This window comes from Panthera onca, chromosome C1 (genome assembly GCF_046562875.1).
Source record: "Panthera onca isolate mPanOnc1 chromosome C1, mPanOnc1 haplotype 2, whole genome shotgun sequence".
Classification (NCBI taxonomy): domain Eukaryota; kingdom Metazoa; phylum Chordata; class Mammalia; order Carnivora; family Felidae; genus Panthera; species Panthera onca.
The window spans coordinates 210,490,197-210,515,099 of NC_138346.1; the positions used below are offsets into that span (position 1 = coordinate 210,490,197).

The following is a 24,903-nucleotide window of genomic DNA, read 5'->3' on the forward strand; positions in this document are numbered from 1 at the left end:
GGGCTGACAGTTCGGAGCCTGGAGCCTGCTTCGGATTCTGTGTCTCCCTCTCTCTCTGCCCCTCCCCCATTCATGCTCTGTCTCTCTCTGTCTCAAAAATAAATAAACGTTAAAAAAATTTTTTAAAAAATAAAAAAATAAAAAAATAAAATGACGGTGTCAGCAGACCTGCCTTCCCCCGGTGGATTCAGGAGAGAATCTCCTTCCTTGCCTTCTTCAGCCCCTGGAGGCTGTCCACACTCCTTACCTCCTGGCCCCCTCCTGTCTTCACAGCACTCCCCGGCCATCTGTCTCCATCACCACACCTCCCTCTCTGACACCCCTCACCCCTGCCCCCTCTTACAAGGACTCTTGCGACTACAGTATGCCCCCCCACCCCCCGGGATAATGTGAATCTGCAAAGGCCTTTGACCACGTAAGGTAACATTTATCACAGGCTCTGGGATTAGGTGGACATCTCGGGGGTGGGGGGACATTATTCGTTAATGAATGTGTTATCCAGCCTACCGTAAACGCCCTCGGCACAATCCTGTCCAATCTCGGGTTCACTGGCCTTTCAGGACTGTCCTCCAGGATAAGAAGCCCCGCTCTGGTATCTCACAGCACGGCTCTTGGAACCCCAGGGGTACCCGGCTATAGACAAGGCACATCAGACGCAAACTGCAGGATTATACATTTTACAAAAGGGCCTTTTGTTTTCAAAAGCATGTGTCTTTAAATCATGATAAGAACAGCTAACGTGCATTGCTTACTCTGAGCCTGGATTATCTCACTGAATCTTCACAAAGAAGCGGCCACCATCACCCCCATGTTACAGATGCGGACACTGAGGCCCGGAGAGGTTACATAACTTGCCCAAAGTCTCATGTTAATAAGTAGCAGAAGGAGGCTGTGAACCAGACGCTCTGAGTCCAGAGTCCCTCTAAAATCCTGCCTCTCATCTGCCCCCAAGCCAGGCTTTGAAAGAATAATGAGTTTTTTAAATGTCTATACAGTGCTTGTGTGGACAAGGCCCTCCTTTGTCCACTGTCCGCAGCCACGGTTTGGGGTTGCCGATGGAAGAGAAATGGGGGGGGACTTGGGTTCGTCCCCCGCCACTCGGTGACAAAGACAAACACCAGCGTCTTCAGTAACCTGCTCGGAAGCCGAGGGTCAGGGCTGAGGGCTGACCTTGCACCTCTCCGCCACCCGGGCTCGGCCCTGTGACCCGGGGCGTCAGGTCACATGTCCCAGGACTCTGTCCCTTTCTCAGACGCCACAGCACCGTGTTGGGGGTTGCAATTCCTTCCTGGCACGAAGCTGGACACTCAAACGTCATTTTTGTAATCATCCAAACACTCCCTGGCGTCCCCCTCGTCCCCACTGTACAGCAAGGAAGGGGGGCTGAGGTTGGTGAGCAGGTGCACACTGCTCCGAACCGGCGCCGTGCGCATTTGGGCCCGGATCATCTGCCTGGAAGCCCCACAGCGGGTGTCCCCCGTCTCCAGTGCATCCGCGGGTGTCCCTGTCGTGTTCCCACCCCTTAGGCCGGGAGCTATGCCAGATGGTCTCTACCCTGCAGGGGGCCCAGGCAGTGCAGGACTTTATGACCCCGATTCACCAATCAGTGGAGGGACTGTAACCACACATCTGGGCATAGGATTACTGAAGCAAAGGTAGCCAGAGGGGGGAGGCACAGCACAAGTCAAGACTGCTCTCCGAGTCAGGAGAAACGTCCAGGCTGAACAATAACAAGGACAATGACTAACAATAATGATGATGACCCTGAAGATAAAGTAGCCCCTGTCTCCTGAGTACCGCCCACAAGCTGGGCTAGGCTGGGGGATGCGCCGGGGAGGGTGGAGCCTGGGTGGGGGGGGGGGGGGCAGGAGCAAGGCTGCGGACCCCTGGCTCCTGGCAGTCTCCCCACAAACATTAACTGGGCGCCCACAAGTGCCGAGCAGAAGTCCAGGTGCTGGGGGACGAACACACAGGCCCTCTCTTTACAAAAATCCAGGATCAGGTTGGAAACTCCCAAACAGGTAATCGAGGGTTATCTATGATTATCACAAAAGTCTCTGCAGGGACCCTTTAAACGAGGCCCTGCTGTGCTCTCCACAGCGCCAAGTTGTCCAGAGCCTGTCGCACAAGTCACTCCCAAGGAGTGTCCCCGGAGGTCTGGGGACCGGGCTACGCTGGGCCGCGGGAGCCAGGCTGCCCAAGGCCACCTGGACCAGGACGCAGGTGCCATGTGGTCAGGCGGGTGCTCCTCCCGGCCCTAAGTCTGGGCGCGACCAAGCCTGGCCAATCAGATCTTCCCATTTCTCAAAGGGCGGGGCCTGGGCCAGCCAGGACCAATGTGACTTAATTCTTCCTGGTTGAGGAAATGCCCTTGAGGGGAACCCCCAGCGGGGCCCCTTCCTGGCTGGGTTTGCCAGAGGGACTGGAGGTAGCTGGTGGCCATCTGGTCCTCCCCTTTGGGGGGCGGGGGGTAGGCTGCTCCAGGAGGGAGCCAGCGTGGAGGAAATGTGAGCGGAGGTGGACGGTGAGCCCGATGCCAGAATCCATCCAGGGGGACCTTACCGATGTTGGATGAACCCAGATAAATCCTCTTGCCTAATAAAACAATAAAATAAAATAATGACTTAAAAAAAAAAAAAAAGCCCCCAAAGCAAAACCAAACTGGCCAGTTGCCCCCATTCTTCCCCTTTCTGAGGCAAGTTTGGTGCCAGCGAGTGAGCAGGGATCACCGCCCTCCGCGAGGCCCCACCCCCCTCACATGTGCTCTCGGATCGCCAAGTCAGGCCCCGAGCACCTGCAGAGGGAGGCGTAGGCGTTCTGGAACACACGGTCAAGAGTCAAGGTCTGCTTGCAGGTGATAGGATCGCCTTCCTTGGTGGGGATGTTTTGAGGAGTCATCCTCAGGGTCACTGTCAGGGTCACTAAGACAGCTCTCTGGCCTTGGCAGTGACTGAAGAAGGATGTGGTCCCGGGACTGAAAGCTGGCAAATCTCTCCCTGGGCCACACTGCCCTCCAACATGCCACCCCGATAGATGCTGTCATAAATCACGAGGTCGGGAATGCCTCTAGGCCGTTAGCAGGAATTACAAGGCAGAGAGGAGAACCAGGCCTGCCCTTGGAAACTTACCAAGGTTGTCATGCACATCTAGCGAACGGACACACACACAGGAAGAAAGAGGGAAGCGGGCACCGGCCGAGCCTGTAGGGACCGGCAGACGCATCCAAGGGGACGCCATCGCTCTACCCTGTGGGCCGGGCACTGTGCCGGGCACCGAGAGGGCGGTCAGCGGCACTCTGCCCTCAGCCTCCCGCAAGCCCAAGAGGGCGGAACAGAAGAAATATGAAGGGGGGGGCGGGGGGCAGTGGGCAGGAAGAACAATGAGGCACAAAGGACCCAAAGGAGGGAAAAGTGAGCAAAAACGGAGTGACCCCCGTGAAAGCACAGAAGGAGGAAGAAAGGCCACTAGAGTCAGGGGCAAGGAGGACCCGGCCCCTGACAGGCAAGGGGGTGGTTGGGGAGACTGCTGGGGGGTAGGGCGCAGATACAGCACCGGGGTGTGGGTGAATTTTTGGAAGGGGGGTGAATCCCGTGCTGGGTACCCACTGGGCGGCTCCTGCCTCTCTGGTCAAACAGCCAGGCCTTTGTCCTGCGGCAGCTGTCACAGGGGCGGGCCCAGCATATGCTCTGTGTGCACAGGTAGGCCAGCGGGCACAGAGGACTCCAGACCCCGCCTGCTGGGCAAACACCTGCCACCCCACATTCGCCGCAGTGGCTGCTGAGCACAAAGGGGACCCAGCAAGCAAGTGGGGCCCTGGGGAGAGGCCGCACCCTAGGATGGCCCCCCCCTTCCCTTAGGTCAAGGCCAACCTCCCCTGGACGTGGACCATGAAGGCCTCCTCCGTGGCCTCCCTGCCTCCTGGCCTGCCCTCTCTATGCTGCTTTTAGGCGGGTCTTTCCAAAAGGCAAATGTGATCATACCACCCTCAGTCAAGATCCCTCCATGGTTCCCCATCACCCTCCTGGCCCCTAGCACCTGCCTGCCGCTCCCCCCAGGCCCGGGCTGATTTCCATGCACTTTCCACACACAACCTCATTTCATCCTCCCGACACCCCTGTGTCTCACCCCGTTCCACAGACAGCTGAGGGTGGGAGAGGGTAAGTAACCCGATACCCAGCTTCCCACCTTGGCAGAGTCACCGTCCTCATCTGGGCTCAAAAGCCAGCTCAGCTGTGACTGCTGGCTCTCTCTCGTCCTTCCCATCGGCCCCTGTCATCCCCAGGGTCCATCTCTTCCTTCTTTCTGTTTCTTTTCTACTCCAGGGTAGAGCCTGGCACCTCACTGTCCCTACCTGGCTTCCTACCCGCGCGGTCTTTCGTTTCTGTCCAACCCATCCAGCATGCTGCTGCCATTTTGATCCTCCAGAAACGGGCTTTTTCATCCTGTCACTCTCTCGCTCAGAAACCCTCGGTGGCTCCCCATTGCCAGAGGATCAAAGACCGAAGTCCTTAGCTTGGTGTTCAGGCCCTTCTGCCCAGCTCGAGGGGTCTGGGAAACAGGTGGAGGAGCCTTCCCAAGGAGCCAACCTGAGGCATCCTGGCCTCGCTAGGGGTTCTTCCTCTCCCTGCTGGCCTGCTGGGGCAGGGAGGGGCTGGCTACCGCAGACCATAGCTGTATTTCAGACACTGAGGTCCTCGTGGCTGCCAGAGCCGACCTCCCTGGCCTGTGGGGTCCTTGCCTGGGGTTTTCCAGGGGCAGGGAACACTTATTTCCACTTTGGGGGCTCCGTGGGGCCTCCTGAAGGACGGGAGCATGGGGACAGGCGGGTGGTCACAGCCTCAGCACTCTGAATCTGAGACTCCGCACGGCTGTGGGGCTCCACGGGCATTGGGGTTACCGCCTTTCCCTTCTGCCACAGAAGGGCATCAAAGCAAAACAAAACCCAAACAAAAAGTATCTTCTCTTCTCCTACTGCCGTCTAGTCATGGTGGAAAGGTTCGTGTGACAGTAAAAACAGTAGGAGAGAATCTTGGGAACACAGGGCATGCCCTTAGATGACATCGATTTTTATTTGGGGAAAATTTAATACACTGTCCTTCGTCTTCTAATTCTGCTGTGAATTGATGAAGGGATTCTCACCCACAGGCCAGAGTCTACATGCAGCATTTAGAAGCTACAAGGCTAAATTATGTCTCCCTCGTCAGCCATTGTAACCAACCTCTCATATGGACGTGACCAAGGGGAAAAAAAAATCAGAAACATACACTGTTACCACGCATCGCATTAAAAATCTGAGATCAAAATCCCAATAAATTAAGAAGAGACAATTTATTATAAAAGGATTGTCCCACTTACAAGAAAGTCTCAGGCCTCAGTTTTCCCATGTGGGAAATAGGAGGTCGGGTGAGACTATAGATTATCCCCAAATTTCTTCTGGCACTGAAATGCTCAGATTTCCTAAATTAGTCCCTGGTAAGAGAAGGCCTGTATCATAACGATATGCAGGGTTTTTGTTTGTTTGTTTGTTTGTTATTATTATACTTTTTTGGGGGGGGGGGAGGGGCAGAGAGAGAGGGAGACACAGAATCCGAAGCAGGTTCCAGGCTCTGAGTTGTCAGCACAGAGCCCAACGCGGGGCTTGAACTCATGAACCGTGAGATCATGACCTGAGCCGAAGTTGGACGCTTAAATGACTGAGCCACCCAGGAGCCCCTATATGCAGTTTTTAGAAAGCTCTTTAGAGAAAAGAATTTCCCAAGTTTTAGAGGAAATAGGTTTTAGGCTACTTGCCCACCTCCTGGCCCCTCTGGCTGGGCCGTGACCTTCATCTTACGGTGAGAGCAGAACAGATTCGGCAAAACAGATGCCCCGCCCCCCCCCCCTAGAACCTCCCCCAGAACCTCCCCCATGTTTTGAACACTTGCCTCAAATGTACGGGAATCTGCGTATATGCACAGAATAGCGCCTGGACGGCTACGTAGCAAACCCAGCGGTTATCTTTGGGGTGTGGGTGGGGTGACAAAAGGGGGCGATGTCCTTCAGACCTCCTACAGCCTCTGCACCAGGCGTTCTCCACCCCAGCGCCACTGATGCGCCTGGCTGATAATTCTTCGTCGTGGGGGCCATGCTGCGCATGGCAGGATATTTAACAGCATCTCTGGTCTCCACCCACTAGCTACCAGTAGCACCTCAATCCCAGCCGGGACAACAAAAATGTCTCCAGACTTGGCCATGTGTTCCCCGGTGGTGGGAGAGGGGAGATGCCCCTGCCAAGAACCACTGCTCTTATGATTGGTTTAAGATTTTTGTTTTTAAAAGCAGCGTGTGCAGTACGTTTTATTAAGACGATTAAGGATATCTCCATTCAACACTCTGGCAGGTGTTCTCAATTCTCTTTGCCCCAAGATGTCGAATGCACCCACGTCCACATACACCGACACCTACTTCCGTCGCTGGAAGTATCCATTACCCGGATATCTACATCTGCCTCCTGCGTGGTCCCCCTGCTGCTGCCCTTGCCCCCATGGCAGCCACAATGAGCTTCCAAACGTGCCCTTGAGTATGTCACTCCACTGCCTGGCTCCCTACTGCCCTGAGAATAAAATCCAAACTCCCCACCTGCCCCCCGGGGCAGGCTGTCGTCTGGACCCCGGCTCCCCTCTGCCTTCTTCCAGGCTCTGGCGGCTCACGGCGGGGTCCCCAGCTTCCCGGGCAGCCCTGGAGCTGGTTAGAAAAAGCGGAATCCCAGGTCCACCCCAGACCTCCTGGCTCATTTTCTGCAAGGGCATCGTCAAGTTCGAAAAGAGCTGCTCCAGTCTGCTCCTCCCCCCCCCCGCTCCGACCACACTGCCCGTCACCACTGGCTCCTTCTCACTTTTTACTCACACGTCACTCTCATGGCGAGGCATTCCAACGTCTTCGATCGAGTAAGTTGCCTCATGTGATTCCCTATCTTGGCGCCCTGCTGGTTTGGGACACAGCTCTGAGTGCAGCCTGTAAGCATCTTGTTGGTTTACCCTGTGTTTTGTCTGTCTCTCTCCCCCGTATCCCACAGCCCAGAATAAGCTGAATGAGGTCAGGTGAAGGGAAGACAGAACCAGACACACAGAAGGCATTCTGCAAATATTTTGGGGATGAGCAAGAGTCACAAGTATTACACCCCTACTGCGTGGCAATACTTTGTTTTTCACATGGATTATCTTGTTTATTCTTCGTGAAACCTACGAGGTGAGATGGGTAGTATTTATGATAATCCCCATTTTGCAGATGAGGAAATAGAGGCACATGACACAAGGTCTCACAGCCGGTGGCAGGCTCCCCACCTGGAGCCGGGTGGGGACAAGGTCTGGCCCCACGATGACACCTGTCACCACCACCCAATCCCACCTCCTCATTTCTAACCACAAAGCATCTTACACACGTACTCTCGGGGGCTCGACACTGAGAAGGATTTCCTAGTGAACAGTTCTACAAGATAAAGAATTCTGCTGTTGGGAAATCATCATCCCTTCATGTGCTTTCTGGGAAAATTACATCTTTGTGTTCAGAATCTGTTTAAGCCGGGTCTGTCTCTCCAGATGGTCCCAAAGACTGTTGCTATAAACCATTTTACCCCCAGACACGAGTCCAGAAACAAACCCGACAGGGAAGACACAGGGATGTTCAAGCGAAGGAACGGTTGATATTTCGATGCCCTCTGTCCGGCGGGAGCACCTTCACCCCTTGTGGCCACCAGGCGAGTCACTGTTCGTCTTTGGACATCCATCCTTTTATGACCCTCCCTGTCTGCTCTCTCCAAGGAGCACCAGCCACGCCCCTTGTCACTCACTCAGGGCTGTACCAAGTACTCCCTCCACGGCAGCTCCGTGACCCTCCGGGCACTTATGACCTTGCCCGACCTCCCTGAGAGTGATGGCCATGTGTCCCCACGGCCTTATCATGGGCACAAGCTACCGCGTCTTCCCACTTCCGGAACCTTCTCACCGCACCACGTCCGCCATGTCCCAGGCGCTGTGCTAGGCTGTGTGCGGTAGTCATCGGTCTTAATTTAATCCTCAGGTCAGTCCTTTATGTGAGGAACGTGGGGTCTCAATTTTGCAAATGAAGAAAAGAGCCTGAAGCTCAGAGAGGTGAAGTGATTTGCCCAAGGTCACACAGCCGGTCAGTGAGAGACCCCAAAATTTAAACGGTTCAACTCGGAATGGGCCTGGCGTACCGATAATCGCGTTAGGGAACACCAGGCACGGTGCCGACACCTTCGCTGCTCGATCTCACAACGGCCCCGTGGGGAGGGGGCACGATTGTGCCCATTTTACAGATGAGGAAACTGAGGCCTGGAGAGGCAGATGGGCATATATTCAAGGTCGCATAGCCAAGAAGAGAGCAGGGATTTGAACCCAGAAGGGACACGCCAGGCTTTGCTACCACTCTGCTTGAAGCCTATGGCGATCACACATTTTTTCGTCCATTTACCTATTTTTTTTTAAGTTTATTTATTTACTTTGAGAGAGAGAAAGAGACAGCACGAACGGGAGTGGGGCAGAGAGAGAGGGAGAGAGAGAGAATCCCGAGCAGATTCCACAGTGTCAGCACAGAGCCTGACACGGGGCTCGATCTCACGAACCGGGAGATCATGACCTGAGCCGAAATCAAGAGTCGGACGCTTAACTGACTGAGCCCCCCAGACGCCCCACACATTTTTCACTGAGAAACCAGCATGCTCCAAATCTCATGCAGGCAGCCGGATATCACGGTTTGACTTTTGTCTTCAACCCAAGGGAAAGAGAAGCCTGAGAAACCCACGCTGTGGTCCCCAAAATGCAGGCAGTCAACCGGCCAATCAATCAATCACACAGACTCAACACACAGAAGGGTGGCTCGTCCGCCTTGAGCGCGGTCTTGCTGAGCTCCGGTCTCAGAGCCAGCTCGGTGTGGCGGGAAGCCTGCCCTTCGTTTGGCCGTGACAGCACCTGTCGGCCCCGCATCTCTCCCGATGGTAGAAACAAGATGGTCAGGAAACAGCTTGGGATGAAGGTTTTGAGTGTTTAAAGTGAGAGAATCCGAGAGCGGGTTTAATCGCAGACCTTCAGATTCAACTGGACGTGGTCCAAAAAGGCTTTTTGCCGCCCCGGAGTCTGTCCTGTGGCCTCCTCGAAGGCCTGGAGGACAGCTTCCCAAGCACCTGCAGCCTGGAGCCCCCCCCCCCCCGCCCCCCACAAAGCTGATGGCGGGCACGGCGCAGCGGGAGGCCTCGGGAGTGACGCAGCCCCAAGTTTAATTCCAGCTGCTCCAGCTCCTGCCTGTGTGACCTTGGGCCACGGACCCGGCTTCTCTGAGCCTCAGATTGTGCTCTGTAAAATAGGGATAAGAATAGCACCTCACCCATAGGGTTATTAGAAGCGTTAAATTAGGTAATAATAATAATAATAATAATAACAGCCAACATTTACTACATGCTTCCCATGCTCAAGGCACTGTGAAGAAAGAGGTATTGCCATCCCCTTCATTTCACAGACGAGGAGCTCAGAGAGGCTAAGCCACTTGCACAAAGACACACAGCTAATTGCGGAGATGTGGGGACCTGAGCCCTGGCGGACCCTGAGCCCAGGCTCCTAATGACTGCATCCTCTTATATAGTTCAACATGGACACAAACCAATCGGCATGGTGTCTATAACACAACAGTTCTCCAACACAAGCCCAAAGCGTGATTATCTGGAGGGTGGCCCAGAGAGGGCCTATCTAATTCTGCCCGATGCCCAGCATCTGGCAGACGTCTGCAGCCCCGCGTGGAGTCCTGCCCCCTGATCCTAGCATAGCAGACCCTGTGATGCCTGGCCGACAGCCAGGATCAGCCCGGTGACTGAGGGTGCTTTGTCCGTGGCTTAGAGCTGGTCTTGCCGATCATGGGGAGTCAGGCCCAGGGCCAGACTTTGACCCCAGTTAGGTTTATGCTAAAAAAAAACCCCAGACTAACAGTAAGTGCTTGACATCTTCAAAGACTCAACTGTCTTGGCCAGAAGAGACTTTTGCAGTTAGAGTCTGGGGGTGCCCATCCCAGGTTGGGGGGCAACGCTGTGCTACTGATTGAAATGCAGATGCCCTTGGGTCCCCTCCCAAGACCTGCTGACTCAGAGTTGTTGGGGCTGGGGCGGAGGCAGCTGCTTGCTCATTTGTTTATTTGTTTGCCTAAGGCAGAATTTATATATAGTAAAAGGCATAGATCTTAGTGCGTAACTTGAGTTTCGACAACTGTATACGTGTATACATGTAACCACTGGCCAGAGTGCCCTGTGTGGTGCCTTCAGCCAGTGAACCCCCACCGTCCCCATCCAGGCGGCCGCTGATCTGCTTTCTGCCATGATGGGTTCACTGAGCCCGTGCTAGAAGCTTCTCCCAACGGACTCATACAGCACGTGATCTACGTCTGCCTCCTCGCGCGCCTCCTCAGAGCTGCCGGTATGTGTGGTCTGTTTTGTTCTTTCTCTTGCTGAGCAACAGCATCAGAGTTGACCTGTTCCCCTGCGGAAGGACACCTGGGCTGTTATGCCGAAAGCCACCCATGAACATTTGCATAGGAGTCTTTGCGTGGGCCCTTCTCGCGATCGATCCCCAGGAGCGGGGTTGCTGGGGGCACAGGTAGAAGAATTTATCTTAACCCTCTCCCCAGGTGCTACGCCAGACCAGCGCGGGTAGGATTCCCTGCCGTCCTCTCCCTTCAGCCCCCTCTCCAGGCGGGAGGCCCCCGGAGGTGACGGGACCTGCTCCGGATCACAGAGGAATCCGTTTTCCAAACCAGGGATCGTTCCTCATTTTGATTCACATTTGGCTTTGAAAGCTGAACCGACTCTGGACGGTGTGCTCTGACTGATGATGTCAGCCGTTCACACCAGGGCTCAAAAGCCCAGGGAGATGGCACCAGGAATATTCTGGGTACCGAGGCTTTAACCGAGTCTCGTGGCTTCTCTCCCTATGGTCTACGGATTGAAGGCGTTGATCAAGACCCATCATTCACGGCCCTTCCTCTAAACCCGACCAGGGGACCTCAGGGACCACCCCCCTCCCCCCATGCCCATTTAGCCCAGGCAGTAAAGCAAGGTGGTTAGAGTCAGTGATGATTAGATCCAGGGGAGCCTCGCTCCCCTCGTGTGTAAAATGGGGATGCTTAGCAGGGCTACCTCATGGTACCGCAGGAAGGACGAAACAGTCCCAGATGTACAACAGGGAGCGGCAGAGGTTGGCTGCGCGGCAGAAGGGGGTCAAGAAGCAGAGGGAACGGGAACATGAGGCCCGCCGTTCCCTGAAGTCCCCTGCGCCCCCAACCTTGCAGAGGTAGGGTGACGTCCGCTAAGCGAGCAGGTTCTGGGGCTCCGTTTACAGGCTTCACAGAATCAGAATCTGGGGTGGGGCCCAGGATCTGCTTTTAGCACGCTGGCTAAGTGGTCCCGATGCTCGCCAAAGCCTTGAAACCCTCATCCCGAGCGTGGAGCCAGGCAGAGCCTGGGAAGTCAGCCGGGCACGAGGGTGCAGAGACCAGTGGGGTGGAAGGAAGGGCAGTTGAAGCTTTCTGGAAGAGCCACCGAATGGAAGGAGGCCAGGGAGGACTAGGGGCGGATTTATTCCCCCGCCAAGACTGGCTCCTGCCTCTGCCCGGGAGTGCCAGCCAGAGGGGCCTCTTGTGGCTCTGGACTTAGGAGGCCCCGGGTTCAACGCCCAGCTAACACCCCTTCCTGGCTGGATGAACTTGAACTAGCTATTTCAGGTGAGCTGTAAAAAGGGTATCATAAAATGTAGGGCTTCTCTAACGCAACTGGCAGAAGGAGGGCACGAGCTCGAGTGGGCAGACCGTGTAATGCCAGGCCGGGCATCTGTCACACGGTTGTTGCCGACGTTGCACCAGGACTTCACCTTGCCTCCGCTGTGGGGCTGGGAATGCACTTCCTGACGACCAAGAAACGTTCCCCAACCCATACGACCCAGGGACAGGGGACACAGCTCTCTCACGCGTCTGGCTGGACAGCCTCTTTGCCTCCGGCCGCGTTCGCCTTCTTTCTGTCTCAGCTGTAACGCAGCTCCTCCAAGATGTCCCTGAGGTACCCATTTGCTGAGCTCTGTGCGGCTGAGTAACGGGTCTCCCGCCAGCCAGGGAGGCCCGGGGCTGCAACCTGAGTGGGGGGTGGGGAGCAAGCAACTTCACTGCACTGAGCCTCAGTTTCGTCCTCTGTAAAGTGGACATCATGATAGAACCCACCTTAGTGTGATGTTGTGGGGCTTAAGTAAAACAGGCAAGCCGGATACACCAGGGAACCCGATGCCTGGCCCCTAGTAAGTACTTAACAGATGTGACCAGGGAGGTGGCTGGTAACTGTTTCTTAGGACCCCTCCCCACATGGCTGGAAGCCCGTCCATGGGGAAAGGAGATTCTTCTGGGCTGTTTAGGGCGTGCTGTGGCGTTTAGGTGGCTGAGGGAGACTCTGCCTCTGTTTTCCACCTCCGGCCAAAGCGCATTCAGATTTCAAGGAGACCTCCGCGGTGGGGATCACGAGGCCCAGGCGGGATAAGTGGAACCGGGAAGGACCCCGGGTTTGCCCCGTCTGTGTCCCTCATTTCAGAAGAGAAGGCGGGGGCCACTCTGGAGGGAGGAGAGCCAGAAGACAGCAATCTCATCCGTCACGAGTGGAGGATGAGCACCGGGGAGGGGGCCTACGGATGCCCCCGCCCAACCCGTCATCCCCAAGTGACAGGAAGGAGACATCCACCAGAGACCCAGGAGATGACAGAGACCCAGGAAAGTGGGGCCTGGAGGGACTCTGCCCCAGGTCCCCAACAGCAGGTGGCTGGGCCAGGACTTGAACCCTGTCTCTAAGGCTCTAACACCAACGTTCTCACATTTGCCTCCAGCCAGGGGCCAAATCAGGCAATCTTAAAAGAAAAAACAAAGACGGAAACATAAAACACACATGAAAACAAAAGTCCCAAACCAGTATAAAATCCTTGCAGAAGCACAGAGGGTCCCAGAGAGACCACGTCCATACTGGTTACCAGGTGGCCACAAACAGGCCCTCCCTCCAGTCTCAAACGCACTGCCTTTCCCCAGGATGAGCTGTTTTTGTCAGGCTGTGTCTCCTTTTGTCATAAGACCACCCGCGTCACTTCAGCGTCTTCCACTCTGCCCACCCCTCTCCTTCGTCCTTCCTGATCACGATGCAAGAGCTCACTATTGTCCCGGCGACCTGGTCTGGAAATCTCAGTGACCGCGGGCATTCTCTCCCCTCTTTACTCCACCCCTCCCCCCCCCACACCGCCCCAAACACGCACACCTCCAGGTCCCCACCTGGCAGCCTGAGGGCTGGATCTGGCCCGTGGATGTATCTTACTCGGCCTGTGAAAGGTTATTTACGGAACACGGAATGGTGACCAGTACTGACAGCCATGGGTGATCTCCTACACAGAACTTGAAAATCTGGAAACCCTGGCCCCAATCCTCACAGGTAGCAAGCAGCTGGTGCTGAGTCAGAGCTGCGTCCTGCAGAAGGGGCCTGCCTTCTACTTTGCCACGATCCCCGCCACTCCCTGCTGCCGCATACCTGGCTAGACTCTCTCCTCAACAGCCCCGCTGCCCCCTTTCAGACACGTGCATTTGCAACTCCTGTCCACTGCCCCGTGCAGTGGGTCCCAGCCTCGTTCCTTCTCCCTTCCCAAAGCCTTTCTTTGGCCCCCAGCCGGCTCTCCTCTACTTCCCAGGCATGGTTCATTGTGATAATTACGATCACCCACTTCTCCAAGGCTTTCTCAGTCCCCACGTCCAGCCGGGACATCCCTCCAGCCCCTGTGTGGCTTCAGAGGAGTCCCTCACCGCCCACAGGACAAAGTCCAGCTCTTACAGGAGCGTCTGGACCACCCCATTCAACATTCCTTCCTATGTCAGTGTTCCCTGGGCACCTGCTTGGGGCGGGGGGGGGGGGGGCCCTGGCACCAGGGACGGACAATCAATGAACACAACAATGAACAACAATATAGGGTGAATAAAAACGTGCTTTCTCCCAGGAGAAAGATCAGGGCAATGTCAGGGACGTGTCCAAGGGAGGGAAACAGTCCTGATGTCCCCCCTCCGGTCACATGGCCCTGCGCTCTGCCCTCTGCATGCTGTCTGGTCTCCCTGCCTTGGCTTTCTCCCCTCCCCCCGCTGACCGTGAAGGCCTAACCTCCTTCCACACCCAGCTCTCACGCCCTTTCTCTGGGAAGCTTCCTCGCATGGCCAGCGAGAAGTAGCTCTCTTCTTCTCGAGCCTCGTCCACGCAGGTCACGTGTATGAGCCTCCCGATCCTGGCCACTCAGGGGGGTCTTGAGGGTGTAACTTTCATGCTACTTTCTGTACCTGCATTTGAAGTTAAGCAGGCAGGGCTTCAAACCTGAGTTGGTCTTATCACGGCCTCTGGGCATTTTTACATTTCTCTAGGACTCTTCTCACACTGAGCCCCGGAACGGTACACATCACAAAATCTCAAAGACTCTCTGCTGACTTCATTCATTCAACAAATGTTCCCTGGGCAACACTGGGTGCCAGACACAGGAATGAGCAAGACAAAGGCCCGTTTCCAGGAAGCCCGTCTTCTACTGAGAGAGAAACAACGTAAGGGATGGGATGAGTTGTTCAGAAAAGAAAGAAGAAAACATCAGCATCAAGGTGAAGGTGGTTCTTTAGATAAGGTGATGGAGGAAGGCCTCTCAGAGAAGGTAACAGTTCAGCTGCGACCAACAAGGCAGTAGCACAGCAGAATGGGAAGGTGGGAGGAGTCTCAGGTGGGGACAGCGGGGAGTGCAAAGGCCCGGAGGCAGAAATAACCTCAGAAGGTGGGCAAGGCAGAGGGGCAGCAGGGAGCCAGTTAGGAAGGTACTGCCCTAGCCCAGGGCAAAGCTAACAAATGGAGATGAGCTTATTATTGATTTGATTGGGGAGAGAGAGTTGGGGTGAGGGGGCCAATGATTTTAGCCTGAGCAACTAAGAAGACACTAGGGCACCCTTAAGGACTGAATTTAAATCCATGTGTTGAAGCCCTAACCTCCAATGTGATGGTATTTGGAGATGGGGCTTTGGGGAGGAGATCGGGTTAGATGAGGTCATGAGAGTGAGGCCTCGGTCTCATGGGATTCGTGCCCTCGTAAGAAGAGACTCTAGATAGCCTGCTCTCGCTCTCTCTCTCTCTCTCTCTCTCTCTCCACACACATGTACCAAGAAAAGGCCACGTGAAGACACAGCAAGAAAGCATCTGTCTGCAGGTCAGGAAGAGAGCCCCTCACTGGGACCTGACCATCCCTCCTTTTCTACCCTCGTAGCAGCTGAAACGCAAAACCCTCTGTTTTCCATTTGGGTGCTCATGCTTGCTTTGGGAATAACGGCTTCTTTAAAAGCCTATTTCAAAGCCAAGGGTCCTTTTATCAAGCAGCCTGGCCCACGAGGCATTGCTTTGATCCGCGGAGGAGGAGCAGACATTGCAAAATCTTCCAGCTTGCTTTCTCGGAAAAGTAGTTCATTCTGTGGCGCGGACCCCAAAAAGTCACCGAATGTCAGAACGACAGACACGAAAAGGAAAGACGGTTATGGAAATGCTCCAAGAAAGCTTCAGAGATTCCAGATTTAAGAAAGAGTTTGGAGATGAAACAGGCCTGGAGGTTGGAATGATCTTGATGGAACCATTTTGGTGTAAAGATGGAATTTTAGGGACGCCTGGGTGGCTCAGGCGGTTAAGCGTCTGACTCTCGGTTTCGGCTCAGGTCATGATCTCGTGGTTCTTGAGTTCAAGCCCCACATCGGGCTCTGTGCTGACAGTGCGGAGCCTGCTTGGGATTCTCTCTCCCTCTCTCTCTGCCCCTCTCCTGCTTGCACTGTCTCTCTCTCTCTCTCAAAATAAATAAATAAATAAACTTTAAAAAAAGATGGAATTTGCGAAATTTGCCCAATGAAGAAATAAGCAACTGCTTTTTGAAGAAAATTTAAAAAACAACAAAACAAGTATAATTAACATACGGTGTTAAATTCATTTCAGGTGTACAACATAGTGATTCAACAAGTCTGCACATTACTCAGTGCTCATCATGAACAAGCGTGCTCTTAATTAATTCCCTTCACCTATTTCCCCCATCGCGCCCCTGCCCAACCTCCCCTCTGGGAACCATCGGTTTGTTCTCTGTAGTTAAAAGTCTGTTTCTTGGCTTGTCTCTTTTTTTCTTTATTCGTTTTGTTTCTTAAGTTGCACACATGACTGACATCATGTGGCATCTGACTTTGTCTATTGTATACTCTCTAGATCCATCCATGTTGCTGCAAATGGCGATATTTCATTCTTTTCACGGCTGAGTCATGTTCCATTCTATATATACCCCACACCTTCTTTACCCACTTACTTGCTTCCCTATCTTGACTTTGGTAAATAATGCCACAATAAACATAGGGGTGCACATACCCTTTTGAATAAGTGTTGTCATTTTCTTTGGGTAAATACCCAGTAGCAGAATTACCAGATCACGTGGTAATTCGATCTTTAATTTTTTGAGGAGCCTCCATACTGTTTTCCACAGTGGCTGCACCAGTTTGCATTCCCAGCAACAGGGCATGAAGGCTCCTTTTTCCCCCACATCCTCACCAACACTTGTTATGTATTGCGTTTTTGATTTTAGCCATTCTGACAGGTGTGAGGTGATATCTCATTATTGTTTTGATTTGCATTTCCCTGATGATGAGTGGTGGTGAGCGTATTTTCCTGGTCTGTTGGCCATCTGTATGTCTTCTTTGGAAAAATGTCTAGTCGTGTCCTCTGCCCATTTTTAAATTGGATTCCTTGGTTTTTTGGTGTTGAGTTGTGTAAGTTCTTTATATATTTTGGATACGAACCCTTACTCAGATATGTCATTTGCAAATGTCTTCCCCCATTCAGTAGGTTGTCTTTTTGCTTTGTTGATGGTTTTCTTTGTTATGCAGAAGCTTTTTATTTTTCTCAAGTTTATTTACTTATTTTAAGAGAGGGAGTGCAGGAGGGACAGAGAGAGAAGGAAAGAGACAGAACCCCAAGCAGGCTCCGTGCTGTCAGCACGGAGCCCGATGCGGGGCTTGAACTCACGACCTGTGAGATCACGACCCGAGCCGAAGTCAGATGCTCAACCAGCTGAGCCACCCAGGCGCCTCAAGTTTTGTGCAGTCCCGTTTTCCCAACACCATTTGCCACCTTTGACATAGATGGAACATAAAAGTGTGTGCATTTATTTCTGGGCTCTCTATTCTGTTCTATTGCTCTTTGTGTTTATTTTTGTGCCAGTACCGTACTGTTTTGATTATCATAGTTGGGTAGTATATCTTTTTAAAAATTTTTTTTTAATTTTTTTTTTTTTTTTTTTGACAGAGTGAGAGGGAGACAGAGAGGAACAGGGTGTGAGTGGGGGAGGGGCAGAGAGAGGGGGAGACACAGCATCCGAAGCGGGCTCCAGGCTCTGAGCTGTCAGCACGGAGCCCGCCGTGGGGCTTGAACCCACGAATGGTGAGATCACGACCTGAGCCGAAGTTGGACGCTTAACCGACTGAGCCACCCAGGCGCCCCATGGGGAGTTCTGATCCTGCTGATTGATGATCTGAGCAGAGCATCACTGGGGTGGGCCACAACTGTAGCAGCCAGAGGTCCTGCAGGGAGAGCTGGGGAGCCCACAGCCAAGCCCCCGACAAACCGCCCCCCCCACCCGTGGGTTCAGGGAGGCAGCCCCGTGGCAAAGGCTGATTGATCTGTTACGGCAGCTTAGACTGTGTCAACTCGGTTAAGCTGAAAGTGCTGTCCCCGGAATCCCCCTCCCTCTTGGCTCAAGGTTAGAAGTGGCCAAGAGAGGAATTTGTAGGAAATCTGGGAGGAAACTGCGCTGGCGAGGAAGACGCAGCGATGGGCGGGCGCCACGCAGCCCAGCCGGTTTGAGCTGCTGTCTGATCCGTGCCCAGCTCTTCCCTCTGACTGCGGGTCCCACTGACCGACAGTGTCCCCAGGCCTGTCACTGGACACCTGCTGGGCACCCACTGGCAACAGCCGCCCACAGCCTTCTCCACAAGTGTCCCTGTGGTCTCACCTTGGTGGCTGGACATCCGGGGCCCTCAGCTCCTGTGTCACTTTCACTTCTGACACCCCCCCTCCCCAGCCATGGCCGTGTAAGATCTAATTCTTATCATAAATCCCCAATTCCACAGGTCGCAGTGGCCCAGTGTTCTAGGTTCAGCCCGAACGAGGTCATCACCCACACTTGCCCGCGGACCTTTCCACCTCGGCAGTGGTTCTCCAAGTGTGGTCCTGGACCTCCGGCATCAGCGCCCCTGGGAGCCTGTTAGAAATGCAAGTTCTTGGGCCCCAGCCCTCCAGACCTACTGCATCAGAAAATTCTGGGGAGCTTCTGACACGTGCTAAGGTTGAAGAACCACTCACGCGTGTAGGCACTTAAAAAGCCTTCCTCCTCCGTTTCTGCCCGGGATGATGAAAAGGTTCTGGAAATGTACATGGTATCATGTTACTCATGTAATTTTACGTCGTGTGAATTTCCGAGGCCTCCCCTTATGCCCGCGAACGTTGGCATTTATTGAGACATTGTGCTAATCGCCATATCACCCTCACCCCAACCCTCCAAAGGTGGCGTCACTAGTCTCCCCATTTAATCGATGTGGAATCCAGGGAGTCTGACCCAGAACCCATGCTTGTAGCCACTGACTTATCTCTCTGTGCAGGAGACAGAAACCAGACGTCAGCCAGTGCGGCCCCTGGTCTCCACTTAGAAGCAGGATCTCAGGCACCCGGCTTTACCCTGCCCTGCAGCAGAGGCCGGCGGGAGGGAAGGGGGTGTAGACTGGCCCGCTCCCAGGTCCGCACCCCCAGGCCTGTTGCAACAAAGCCCCCCTCCCCCGGCCGGCCCCAGGCTACTGGAAATGGTTCCTTTGGATTTGGAGTGGGTTTATCAGAATGGAAAGATTTCAAAAATGTTTTAAGTTTATTTATTTATTTTGAGAGAGAGAGAGAGTGCGAGCAGGGGAGGGGCAGAGAGAGGGAGAGAGAGAAATCCCAAGCAGGCTCCTCCCTGTCAGCGCAGAGCCCAGCGAGGGGTTCAAACTCACAAACCGTGAGATCGTGACCTGAGCCGAAACCAAGAGTGGGACCCTGAACGGACTGAGCCACCGAGGCGCCCCTAGAATGGAAAGATTTTTTTAAAGTGATAACGACAATAGCAGAATCTAGAAACGTATTGCGCATTTACTGTGTGTTTAGTACTTTTTCCACAGAGATCATTCAATCCTCACAAAATCCTAAAACCGTCCTCCTCATTAGGAGAAATTCGGCCGGTGCCCAAGTCACTGAGGTCCTGAGGGCCAGTGCTTGCACGTAAATCTGTAATTTTAATACAAACTAATACATGTTTCTCTATAGGAAATTTAGAAATGGTCACCATCCAGATTTTTACCCCCTTTGTGTCTTTTTTAAAGCTAAGAAATTCACCGCCTTTATACTCTGCTTTTTTACAGTATTAGATTAGCGTTGTCTTTCCATGATGCTCAGGGTCCCCATCACCGCCATGTTTCACAGCCACGTGGCATTCCCGTGCGTGGATGTACCACACGGTCTCGTCCAGGCCTTCATGTGGGACGTTTGGGTTGTTTCCACAAGAAGGCACTTCAACTGGGGAAACACATGTGAACTAGGGCGCTGAAATTTAGCGAAACCTCCTCCCTACAACAAGCAGCAATTTGGGGCACTCGGCTCTGCAGGGATGATGTCTGCGGCGGAAAGACCCGCGTCCCAGGCAGCAACGTAGCCGATACGTGTTTATTTGGGGTGCAGACATTTGGGGGGGGCAAATGCTTTCATCTTTATGTGCAGAAGACGAGGTAAAAACGTCTGTGAGGTTTACCCATCTCACTCCTTAGAAAGAAAAGCTTGATCCCTTGCACCGAGGTGCCAATGTTCTCCAGAACACCAGCGTGTCTCCCTACCTGCCAGTTCTGAGTTGACACAGCAGGTGCATCGAGCTAAACAGCAGTGCTCTCGTTTCTCACTAGAGTGTGGTAGTTAAGAACACAGACTCTGGAGCCAGACTCCCTGGGTTGAACACCCGTCTCCACAGCTAGTGGGTGGTGTTATTACCTCACCAAGCCCCTGGAATCCAAGCACACTGAAGACGGAAGGAGCCTGGGTCTCTGAATGACTATGTCCCCGAAGTCCCCACCCTCCCCACCCAGCAGGCTCCATTGTGACCCGACTGTCTTGAGCCTTTGAGATGTGAGGCTGTTTGCACAGTAGCTAGCCTACTCCTGCCTCAGTTTCCCCAGGCCACTGAACTCTTGCGAGGGTGATTTGCGAGTGACGAGTCACTACACGCAAAACGCTTAGGCTGGTGCCTGTGACAACTTTATACTAATGTTGGAAACGCCTTGTAAGGTCAGACCCTCCCTCCCTGCAGCCGACCCAGCATCTGCCTCCTTCGGGCCACCCCACAACTCCATCAAGAGTACTGACCCCACGAAGGACATTTCCCCAAAACGTTCCTGACACTCATCATCAACCAGACGTGGCTCTGGCTGCCAGGAATTTCCCTAAAATCTTTTTGAATGTTTCTCAGCCTGAAATCCTCTCGTAGGAAGCAAATGTGTGTCCTCCTGTGAGAAGTTCCCAGTAAATGGATAACTCCATCCAGGGCAAGAGCATACGCGTGTTGTTCTAAAGCTGCCAGCACACTTCCCCACAGGCAATGAGTCAGTAGAAACACACAGGGCTGAAGAACTCCGTGAACTTCACGGCTCTGGCTCAGCCAGGCACAGTTCCCCCTTAGCCCGGGACGAAACTGTCCAATCGGAGGTTCCATCAGCTTCCATCCACACAACGAGGCACCAGTGATCCAGAAATTTGGAGCTTGTATCCGCCCCCCAGCTAATTACACATTTAACTACTTTCTATCAGTAAAAGCTTGCTTCTCTCGTACCCGCTCAGCATGCTTTTTTGGGTAAGCCATGTTTCTTCGTGTGTGTGTGTATGTGTGTGTGTACAGACCCTCATGAAAGCTACTGACGCCCCAGAGAAAAATGCAGAGGCAGACGGTTTGCCATAAGATTTCAGATGGCTGGTGGGTCCTCAAAGGCAATCTGAGGACCTTGATATGAGTGATTACATGTTTAAAAGGTCCCAACAATGTCAGAACGATCCTGACAACTCTTAACACGTGAATATCTAAAAGCAACACTTAAAAGCATCTTATACCCACAGAGAATTTCTGGAAGCATATACAAGAAACCCGCGAGCCGTGGCTATCTCTGAGGAAAGGCACTGGGGGTCTGAGATGAGCGGGAGGTTTACATTTTTCCTTTGGCTATCCCTTTTACGACATTTGAGGTTTTTTTTTTTTTTTTTTTTTTTTTTTACTGTGTGTAAAATTTTTTTTCTAATCAGTTAATTTTCTAATTGAAAAGAGCCAGTAAAAAGTTCTTTTAAGTTAAGAACTAGACACAACCTGTTGTGACTGCCATTTCTGTGACACGGGGCAGGGACAGATCACCATGGGGGAGAGGTCAACTTATTTCCTGGCAGAGGAAGACCCACGTGGGAGGGGGGAAAGGCAAAACATCACTCAAGGAGGGGTGACACTGTTTTTCCTGTTTCTCCTTCAACACAGGTCATTATAGTTCCAGATTGAGGGATTATTCATATTTCATTAGGTCCCTACCCAGCGGGGTACTAGCAGGAGGAACTGGGAAGAACCTTCTTATGGAAGTTCAAGGGCTGTGCACTCAGCCCCATCAGCTCTGCACCAGGCAGGGGGTGATGAAGATGTGTAAATGCTAGAACAAAGCTGGAACGTGGAGGGAGACATAGAGTGGAGGCTAAACGGCCTCCTACCACAAACCCCCTCCAAATACAAAGAGAGTAGATCTCTGTTGATCAGATCGAAGAACATGTAATCACCTTTTCTGAGGGTCGTCTGTAAAGGGGCAGCCAGAGCCCGTATTTCGCTCGGCTGTGCTGGGGACCATGCGAGGCCACGTGTGTGAAGCTCTTGCCTCTGTGAGGGGCACACAGTAGGAGCTCGGCCAGAGTCTACTACTCCCTTCCACCCTCCCCTCCCTGGGTCCTCAGCATGAAACTTTTAAGTTTGGCCACTTCATCTAAAGATCCACTCACCAGACACAGCGGGCAACCCCCACTCCTTGGTATTTGCGCGAGAGAAATGAAAAACGTACCTGCACAGTAAAACCTGCGCGAGAACGTTTATAGCGGCCTTAGTCATCACCACCCCAAACTGGAAACAACCCAGATATTGTTCAGCAGGTGAGGGGATAAACAGACAAACATTTGCCACATCCGTAGGATGGGGTAACTCAACGTGCAGGAACCTCAAAGCACGACACTCCGTAAAAGAAGCCGGACTCCAAAGGCGTCACACTCTGATTCTATTTGTTTCTTAGATTTTTTTTTTCAAAGTTTTATCTATCTATTTATTTCTCTTGAGAGAGACAGAGAGCGCAAGTGGGGGAGGGGCAGAGAGAGGGGGACACAGGATCCGAAGTGGGCTCTACGCTGACAGCAAGGAACCCACGTGGGGCTCGAACCCGCAAACCGCGGGATCATGACCTGAGCAGACGTCAGATGCTTAACAGACTGAGCCACCCAGGCGCCCCTCTCCTCTTCAGGGCACTAATCCCATCACGATAGACCTACTCTCAAGACCTCAACTAACAGCTAAGTATCACCCAGGGCCCCGTCTCCTAATACCGCCACACTGGGAGTAGGGCTTCAACCTGCGAATGTGGGGGGTGGGGGGCAGGGGCAGAAACACAGCCTGGAACCGGTCGTTTTCCCCGCTGCAGATGAGAGAGCCGCCGGGTGTCCACAAGGCACCTGTCGCAGCTTTTTAAGTCTGGGAAGCAGGAAGCAGACGCTCAAGGTTGAAATCATCCAAGACCCGCCTGGGCTAGGGGCCGGTCCGCGCCAGCCCTCTGCAATTCACCAACACCTCACCTCGTAGGAACCCTCGGGGAACCCACTGCAACCCTAGGAGATTGTTTTTTTAAAAAGAAAACGTTTTTTCTCTTATTAGAAAAACCATGCTTCTTTAGTGAGCAAACATTAATAAATCTAGATTAGCAGAAAGGAAGTCAACATCACCAGTGACCCCACCATCCATAACGACTGACAGTACCTACGGTGGTGTTCAGACTTTGTGTGTTTTGTAAGCAAACATATCTTTTTCTTTTTCTTTTTTGTCTTTCGACAAAAATGAGATCTGGCTGCAACAGGGCTTGGTGACCTAACTTTTTTTTTTTTAACATTTATTTATTATCGGGAGACAGGGTGTGAACAGGGGAGGGGCAGAGAGAAAGGGAGACACAGAACCGGAAGCAGACCCCACGCTCCGAGCTGTCAGCACAGAGCCCGACGCGGGGCTCGAACTCACAAACCACAAGATCATGACCTGAGCCGAAGTCAGACGCTTAACTGACTGAGCCACCCAGGCACCCCAACTTTTAAAATGTTGGTAAATAATGGACAATTTTGCACATCATCAGTATTCATCTAAACCATAACTTTTAGTGGTTGAGGAATATTCCAGAACATGGAGGACTCATAATTTACATAACCAACCAATCTCCTATTGCCAGACACATAGCTGGTTTCTAATTTTATTGCTATTTTTAAAAATAACAGTATTAGGGTGAGACTGGGCAGCTCCGCAGGTTAAGTGTCTGTCTCTTGATTTCGGCCCAGGTCATGATCTCGAGGTTCATGGGTTCAAGCCCCACATCGGGCTCTGTGTGGACAGCGTGGTGCCTGCTTGGGATTCTCTCTCTCCTTTGCTCTGTGCCCCTCCCCCACTCACGCTCCTCTGTCTCTGTCTCTCTAGAAAGTAAATACACTTAAAAGAAAATCAGTATTGAAACGAACTCCTTAAACAGTCATGTTTCCTCTGAATAAAATCCTAGTATTGAAACTGCTGGGGTTTTTTTAAGGCTTTGACACACATTTCAGACAGTCCTCCTGCCCACCATGAGCTCGTGAAAGATTAGCATTCCTTTTTTAAGCTAAAATTTTGAAGCGTTCAAAACATTTCAACTTTCATATATGAAAGATGATATTGTTTTAAGTGGTATTTTCTTTACTACAATGGGGTTGACTGTTGGTTTTTTTTTGTTTTTTTCCACGTGCTTATGAGCCAAGGGCACTTCTCCTCCTCCCCCTCCTCTCCCCTCCCCTTCCTCCTCATCGCCCTTCTCCCTCTCCCCCTCCTTTTCCTCCTCCCCTCCTCCTCCTCCTCCCTCTCCTCCTCCTCACTCTTCTCCTCCCCCTCTTCCTCCTTCTCATTGTTCTTCTCATTCTCCCCCTCCTCTTCCTCTCCCTCCCCTTCCTCCTCCCCCTCCTCCTTCTCCTCGTGGCTCTTCTCCTCCCCCCTTCCTCCTCCTCCTCCTCCTTCATTTTCATGCTCTCACCTGCTGTGCTGACAACTGTATCACAGCACGTATGAAACTTTCTTGCCATAAACCCATTTTGCTAGTAGTAATGTGAATTTCTTAGGTTTGTGATATACACCATGTTATGTAAGATACTAACACCAGGGGAAGCTGAGTGAGGATATAGGAAATAGGAACATAGGAATGTAGGGAAACTAGGATATAGGAAAACTATACTATTTTTGTGAGTTTTTTTACAAATCTAAAATTATTCCAAAATAAGGGGCGCCTGGGTGGCTCAGTTAGTTCAGCGTCAGACTTTGGCTCAGGTCATGATCTTGTGGTTTGTGAGTTCGAGCTCCGCTTTGGGCTCTGTGGGTTCTGTGTCTCCCTCTCTCTGTGCCCCTCCCCTGCTCATGCTCTGTCTTTCTCTCTCTCTCTCTCTCTCTCTCAAAA

General features: G+C 52.7%; 1 protein-coding gene and 1 long non-coding RNA gene across 7 annotated transcripts in view; both read right to left on the bottom strand.

Moving 5' to 3' along the window:
* TMEM51 (transmembrane protein 51) overlaps window positions 1-24,903 on the bottom strand; it is a 54,241-nt gene that overhangs the window by 20,950 nt on the left and 8,388 nt on the right. The window lies entirely within an intron of this gene.
* On the bottom strand, window positions 10,237-14,453 carry LOC144617296 (uncharacterized). Its single transcript, XR_013557708.1, has 2 exons — window positions 14,377-14,453; window positions 10,237-10,520 (listed from the first exon to the last, which is right to left on the bottom strand). It is a non-coding gene; the product is annotated as an uncharacterized LOC144617296 (long non-coding RNA).